This window comes from Mauremys mutica, chromosome 9 (assembly GCF_020497125.1).
Source record: "Mauremys mutica isolate MM-2020 ecotype Southern chromosome 9, ASM2049712v1, whole genome shotgun sequence".
Lineage (NCBI taxonomy): Eukaryota > Metazoa > Chordata > Testudines > Geoemydidae > Mauremys > Mauremys mutica.
In genome coordinates this window covers 37,888,046-37,895,426 of record NC_059080.1, presented here as the reverse complement: position 1 = coordinate 37,895,426, position 7,381 = coordinate 37,888,046, and the positions used below count along the sequence as shown (strand labels likewise).

At 43.7% G+C, this 7,381-nt stretch overlaps 1 long non-coding RNA gene across 2 annotated transcripts in view; it reads left to right on the top strand.

Annotated features, from left to right (window-relative positions):
* The first annotated feature begins 452 nt into the window (after window positions 1-452).
* The window catches only part of LOC123377604, a 29,664-nt gene continuing 22,735 nt past the window's right edge, over window positions 453-7,381 (top strand). The window contains exon 1 of one of the 2 annotated variants that reach the window (XR_006582252.1): window positions 453-872. This is a non-coding gene — a long non-coding RNA (uncharacterized LOC123377604). The remainder of the gene's footprint in view (window positions 873-7,381) is intronic. The other variant, XR_006582253.1, reaches the window with a different exon arrangement.

Below are 7,381 nucleotides of genomic sequence, written 5' to 3'. Positions count from 1 at the left end.
TACGTGCACTATGGTCCTGGGACCTGCAGGTATTTAGAAAATTGGAATTTTTACACGCGTGATAATCCATCTAAATAATTCCCACTAGAAGGTACCTTCAATCTGGATAAAATCATATACCTCAGAGGGACTCTTACATCACCAAAAGCCTCTAACAAACAGTGGGAGTAATTTGTCTATTGGTGGGAGGAAGCTACAACGAGACTCCATGAGTCTCGAGTGCGGAGTCTGAAGGACTCCCAGGAAAAATTAAAGACTCAAGTGCAGGATTTAAAAACGAAATGTAAAGCATCCGGATGCCTCCCGACCCAAACCACTTCATCAACCCCCTCGGCTCCTGTATATCCCCAATTAGTTAAGGCTGAAAGGGAGGAGGAAAAAGGAACGGGTTAATTTGAAAATGCAGCTTGGCCTAGAGATAAAGAGAAAGCTGCTCTGCGTTCAAGGTCAAGAATCAACACAGTCTGCCTCGCTCTGCATGCCAAGCACCAAAAAAAAAACAAACCCCAGCTGGCTGTGAAAAATATAGACAGAGGCAAAACAAAGGCAACACAAGTTACAGGACTGAGATTACATTTGCAAAGGTTGGCCGCCCAGTGAGACCCAACATCTGCCTTTGTGACCCTGGAGCCGGTGTGGTTTGGGGATGCTGAAGAAGCCACAGGCAGCCAGCCCGGACTGGAATACTGAGCAAAGGTCTCTGAAAGGGACACCCCAAGAGACCCCAGGGTAAAAAACCCAAGAGTGGAAGCAAGTTGGAGATTTTTATTTTTTTTGCAGCATTCCTCTGGACAACTTGTGCACAGGATAACCTCCCATCCACCTCTCTCTCTCTCCTACCCCCAGGCCTGGCCAGCCCGGGCAGTGTGTTTGTGAGTATGGGAAAAAAAAAAAAGATTGCAGGTGGGCCTACCCCCAGTTGTAGCAGGACCAGGCAATAAGAGGAATTGGGGAAAAGGGAAGAGATGTGTACCTGACAGCTAGAGAAAATTGAACAGTTAAAACGCCAGTTGGCCGTGCGTTCTGTCCAGGTGGTAAACCTCATGGGGGAGGACTCAGGTAGCCTTGTGAGTGAGAATGTTTAAGAACAGGACCAGGAGGGGTGGGGGTTAGTTGCGAAGACCACCCTCCTTGCTAAATTGGTAATGGAACAAAGCCTGTGCCCATGAAAAGGAACGGTGCAGCAAGAGAAAAAGGATTGGGCCCAGACAAGCAGGCAGGCAACAGATAAAGGAACGGGTTGAAAACCTTAAAAGCATAGTGGCAGAAGTAAAGGACGCAATAAGTGCAGACATGGGGAATTTAAATCCCTAAAATAGTACTTGGAATGGTAAAATCTGAGTTGATTAAGGTGTCATTTTGGGAAATAAGCAAGTGATTTAAGGAAAAAGTAAGAAGTTAACTGTAGTTGCTGGAGGGAATTATCAGTTGGAGTCTGTAAAAACGCTAAAAAGAAAAAGAATTCTTGGTTTCTTTGCAGCCACTCTGAAGGAAAAGTAGGCCCTTTTTCCAAAGAAATGTCTGTAAATAAATCCAGGCAAGAGACTATTTAATTAAAATCATTTGGCTATGAACATTTTAGTCAGATTAGGAAAACATATGGGGTGTCTATTGGAATTTAACCACCCAAGTTGTATGAAAGGAATGTCAAGGAAAAGAACATGTGTAGTGTATATTGTAAAAGGGGTGAGGAAAATGCAAATATGCAATGCTACTTAATTAAAATCCTATTAGGCTCCAAGGGGCTACAATAGGTGGTGTTTTCCTTTTTGGATTACTGTGTGTTTTTGAAAACAAGAGTTAAAGGTAACAGGCAGTCAGAACTCTGCTAAAAGTTAATTGTGTCCCTTTTAAGTAAAAGTTTAACCTGTGAATGGCTTTGGATCTAAAAGCAGGCTGGGGGGCATCTGTGTGCTGGTGCGGGTTGCCTAATTGATAAGGTAGAAGCCACTGAAACCTGGCCTGCCTATGAAACAAACACAGAAAAATATGGGGGTAATTCCTCTGTTTTGCCTGCAATCAGCAAAGGTATTTGTATAAGAAAGAAATATTTTAAACAATGACTGATTGCCCCAGAAGGGTTAGAAATATGTTTTTGTCTTTTAGAAAATTAGAAAAAACTAATGCCAGCTAAAGAGCAAGCCAACATGCCATGCATTTACTGGCACAATATAAATTGTGTTCTGTGTCCTATGTCCTTGTGGTGTTTTGTCTTGTGGCTAGAATTGTTGTGTTTAATTTTCTACAGGACAGCCTAGTTTGAAACTAAATGGAAGGGTTAGAGCTAAATGCAGATACTTGTTTATCCAACTTGGAATACAAAGTGGTTTGGATACTATCAGAAAATATTAAGGTTTTAATATATGTGACAGAGGCTGCGCCAAAAGCTTAGAAATGTTCTTGGAGTGCTGCTGGGTGCACTTTACACCCCAAACACCTTTGGCACGCCCCGGACGGCCACCTGATTGCGCCTCAGGTGCTCTTGTCCTATTTGCTCGCACGCACCACTGGATGGCACGCGTGAGCAAAGGGGGGATGATTGCTGCAGTTAATGAGATTGTTATGCACCTAATTTTAATTTGCCTGTGTGATGTTATTGATATAATCTGGGACCATATAGAACAGGGTTGCAACCAAGGTCCTATAGTAGCACCAAATCTTATGTAAAGGGGGTTATATAAGGTGTCTAAGACCAGGTTATGGGTTGCTGGTTATGATTATGCTGTCTGTATGCATGTGTCATTTTGTAGTTGAAGTTATGAATATTGGTTCTATACTGTTTGTATTTCAAACCTATGCTATGCTTCTGGGTGACATCCCAGACAAGTTGGCGCTAGCTCTGCCTAGCCTGCTTGATGGCCCATTAAGGGCCATCAGCTATACAATTGACCCATTGAGAGAAGGCAGATCTGCCTTGTAACTCAGCAAAGTATGCAGGGACTTGTCTCCAGACTCCATTTTGCTGTAATTTTCCACCGTAAGAACAAAGAGGTATTCTTACACCTGGAAAAGACTATAAAAGGCTGATGCCTCATCTCCATCTGGTCTTCAATCCTGCTTCTTACCTCTGGAGGAACTTTGCTACAAACTGAAGCTTTGAACAAAGGACTGAATGACCCATCCCAGCTGGGGATGTACTCCAGAGACTTGATTTGAACCTGCAGTTTACTCCATCACTGCTTCAAGCCTGAACTAAGAACTTTGCCATTACTGTATGTAATTGATTCCATTTAACCAGTTCTAGCTCTCATCTATATCTTTTTCCTTTTATGAATAAACCTTTACATTTTAGATTCTAAAGGATTGGAAACAGCGTGATTTGTGGGTAAGATCTGATTTGTATATTGACATGGGTCTGGGGCTTGATTCTTTGGGATCGAGAGAACCTTTTTCTTTTATTGGGGTGTTGGTTTTCATCCCCATTCATCCCCATGGCGAGTGGCACTGGTGGTGATACTGGGAAACTGGAGTGTCTAAGGGAATTGCTTGTGTGACTTGTGGTTAGCCAGTGGGGCGAGACCAAAGTCCTCTTTGTCTGGCTGGTTTGGTTTGCCTTAGAGGTGGAAAAAACCCAGCCTTGGGCTGTAACTGCCCTGTTTAAGCAATTTGTCCTGAATTGGCACTCTCAGTTGGGTCCCACCAGAACTGCATCGTTACAGCCTGGTAGTTGGTGTTTTCCATTTCTGTAGTCTTAGATCTGCTGTTTTCCTTCCTGCTGGCCTTGCTATTTTGAAGGCCTGTGCAGCTGGATTTCTTTCGGGCACATTTAAGCCCCGTCTTTCTCAGCTGTCAGCCAGGTCTTGGCTATGAGCAGTGTCCTTGGGCAGGAGCCAGCATCTTATCTTTGGACTGAGTTTGCTAATTGCAGTGTTGAATTCATTTGTTCTCTGCTCCTTTCTTCTTCTCTTTCCCCCCTCAGCCTCTTGTACTTGCAAAGGAAACTTCCACTTTCCACTCACACACCTTGTACCCTCCCCAAAATGCTTTGTGATACATGCAATAGTGTTGGCCACATACAGTGCTGATCTGCCTTTCCTGGAGACTTACTGAGGGAGGAGGGTCAGCAATATAATATTGGAAAGGCAGTTAAAGCTAGAAAAGCAGCACACCCCTTGGGGACCTTTTGTAAATATTCAGACTGATTTTATTCAAATGTCTAAATGTTGCAATTATGAGTATGTGTTAGTATTAGTTGATGTTTTTCAAGTTGGGCTGAAGCCTTCCCTTGTAGGGGGGCAGACACCAAGTCTGTTGTGAAAATTTTGCTTAAGGATTTCATTCCAAGGTTTGGCATACCTGTGAGTATCAACATTGATCGTGGTTCTCATTTTACTGGACAGATTGTAAAGGAGTTATGTGCAGCCTTGCAGATCCAACACAACCTCCACTGTCCCCACCACCTGCATTCTGCCGGGACAGTGAAACGTCAGATTGGGATTCTGAAAAACAAACTGGCCAAGAATTGTGCAGAAATAAACTTAAAATGGCCAAATGCCCTGCCATTAGCATTGATGAGCATGAGGGCCACTCCCAACCAGAAGACTGGACTTAGTCCACATGAGATCCTGACAGGGCACCTGATGCGACTACCGACTGCACCCCCACTGGCCCTTGCCCAGATGGATATTCATTTGATGGAAGATACAGTGCTTAATTACTGCCAGACACTAATGAAATGTGTCAGGTCTTTTTATACACAGATGAAAGAAGCACTACCCAAGGATCCTGAGCAACCCTGCCATTCACTGGAACCAGGAGACTGGGTCTACATAAAGGTCCATCAATGAAAGACCGCTCTGACCCCGCATTGGAAAGGCCCTTACCAGGTCCTGTTAACTACCAACATCACTGTGAAGTGGCAAGGACTGACTGCCTGGACCCATGCTTCTCACTGCAAAAAGGCCCCTCCACCTTGAGATGACCCTCGGACTGCTGATCAGCCTGTCCCTCCTTCTGGTACCTTTTTTTCTCCTTCTGGACAGCAGCAGAAAAGGACAAGGTGAAGTGCTGGTAACCTCTCCCTTGTCCACTAACAGAACCACCATACATTCACCATCTGCTAGAGGAACCCAGTTATTACAGGGTGACGTGCTGGTAACCTCCCCCTGTATGATGCTGAACCATGACTGTTCCAGGAAAGAAGAAGAAGAAGGTATGTTTGTTCCGCTGAAACCACCAAAGTCCAGGGATTCTTGACTACAAAAGACATTAAGAATTGGCCCTGGTGGAAGAGATGGAGTATTGTAACCTGGCAGGGAAGAATTTGTGGAAACCACGCTTGGGTCTGTGGTATTGAATGGTGGTTTGGATTTATTCCGGGGACTGGGCTCTGTGCTTTTGGACAAGTACCTTCAGCATGTATAGCCCTCCCTAATTGGCTTTCAGATGACAAATACTAAAGGCGCCTTGCTGCCACGACCACTGACCCCGCCATTATCCTCACTACCAATACCACCCCTGTAATACATCCTAATACAGACAATACCATATACTCTAATGAAACCCACTGGCCCAGGCCTTTACACCTTAGTGATCCCTGAGGGATGGTGCCAATAGTGCAGCAGCAATTTGGAACATTTACAAAGGTCAACAACATGATGAGAAATTAGAGCAACTGGAAAAGGCCACTGGTCTTATTATTGGAGCATAGTTAACCCAGGTATAGGCTAGGGTTGGTGAATTACATGTTATTTCTGCCTTTAGTTTAATGACCCAGAAGCTGTTGACAGAGATGGTATTGAATATCACTGAGGCAGGAAAGGGATTGCAGTGGGATCTGGCATGTACAGAAATTCAAGATTTTCTGAATAACCAGCTCATGGCCATTCAGAGTGTTCTTGAACATCAGGCTTGGCCCACTGCCCTTACTGGTGCTTCAGGAATGCCATCTGATCTGTGGCCATGGAGACATACTTGGAGATTTTCAGGGTGGAAGTGCAGATGCTCACAGTGCTCTTTCCAAGCATATGGGCTGGTTGGAGGGGTGTGGGCTCCCACATACCGAATCCTGCTGGGTCCGTGGGGAGGATGCAAGTGGGATTGGTTAATTCACTGAGATATTTGGGAAATTTAACCACCTGGTATGCCTAACCGACTTATAGTCAGTGCTCCTGGAATAATGCCCGATGTTTGGATAAGGATAGGAAGCCAATGGACATTTTGGCCTTTAAAGCCCCCGCAGCTTCAGTGGGTACAAAAGCTGAAGGTAGGAGAAGTTGTCACTGTTTATGACATCTGTTGGGAAGGTATGGGACAAGGAAATACCCTGACAGGACACCTGCTTTTCCAAGCTAATGACAGCAGTGTGTATGTTAAGGCCACCACTTCACAAGACATACATTTTAATCTCACCACTGCTACAGGCAATAATATTATTTATTGGCCAGCGGATAGAATTTTACAATCAGCCCTTAGGTTTCAGCTATCCTTTAATTGGACTGCCTTAGTACCTGACCAGTTCAAAAATTTGCTTTCACTCCTACCAGAGGTCCAGATAATCTCTGAATAACAAGGGCAAATTCATATGCTCCAAAATATATATCAAATCGAAGAGTATGCCTTTCATACAGCCTATGGAGTGTCTATTTTATGTATTAAGTATTGTGTTTTATGACTAAGGCTGTACACAACCCCATCATATTATTGCAATGGGAATGTTAATACTTTTATTATTTTTGTTTAGTTTAGGGTTAGGTTATTGTTGTTGTTGTAAAGGATGTACTAATAATAGCACCTTCCATGTTCATACTAACCATGCTTTGTCATTGTATTCAATTAAACCCCAGAAGGTTGTACTGTGTGAGCCAGAGAAATACAAGATTTAATGAGAATAGAGGTTTGAGAGTGATGGTTGTGCTGGAAGCACAAAAAGGGGGAGTGTGGAAGCAGAGAAAAGGATAAAGGGAATTTGAATGCAGATATCTTAACTTTTAGGAATAAAATAAGGGTCAGGCTAACACTAGCTCTAATAACGCAAGATTTCAGGCAAGGCCTGGGCAAGTGGAAAGCGAGTGGAACAAAAAACTGTAAGCAATACTGTTTTTTGACCTTGTGTTAGATAAGAATGGAATACAGACTGTAGCAGGAACTGCTGAGAAAAGTAAGATATCAGAAGGAATATGTATAAACAAGATGCGGTTGTTGATCATTATTGTCTGTAACAAAAGGTATGAATGCTTGCCCTAATTGTTTATCTAACGGAGACCTGCCTGGGACGGGGGGAAACCCTGTCTGGGTTTACTCTCCCCTTGCAAGTGTCAGGAAAATAAACTGTCTCTGACTTGTTGCAACCAACCTGAGAGTGAAGACTCTGTTTTCTTCCAGATGGATAAATACGCAGTAACCAGCATGTGGGGGCTGTTTTTTCCTTAGGAATGGAAGT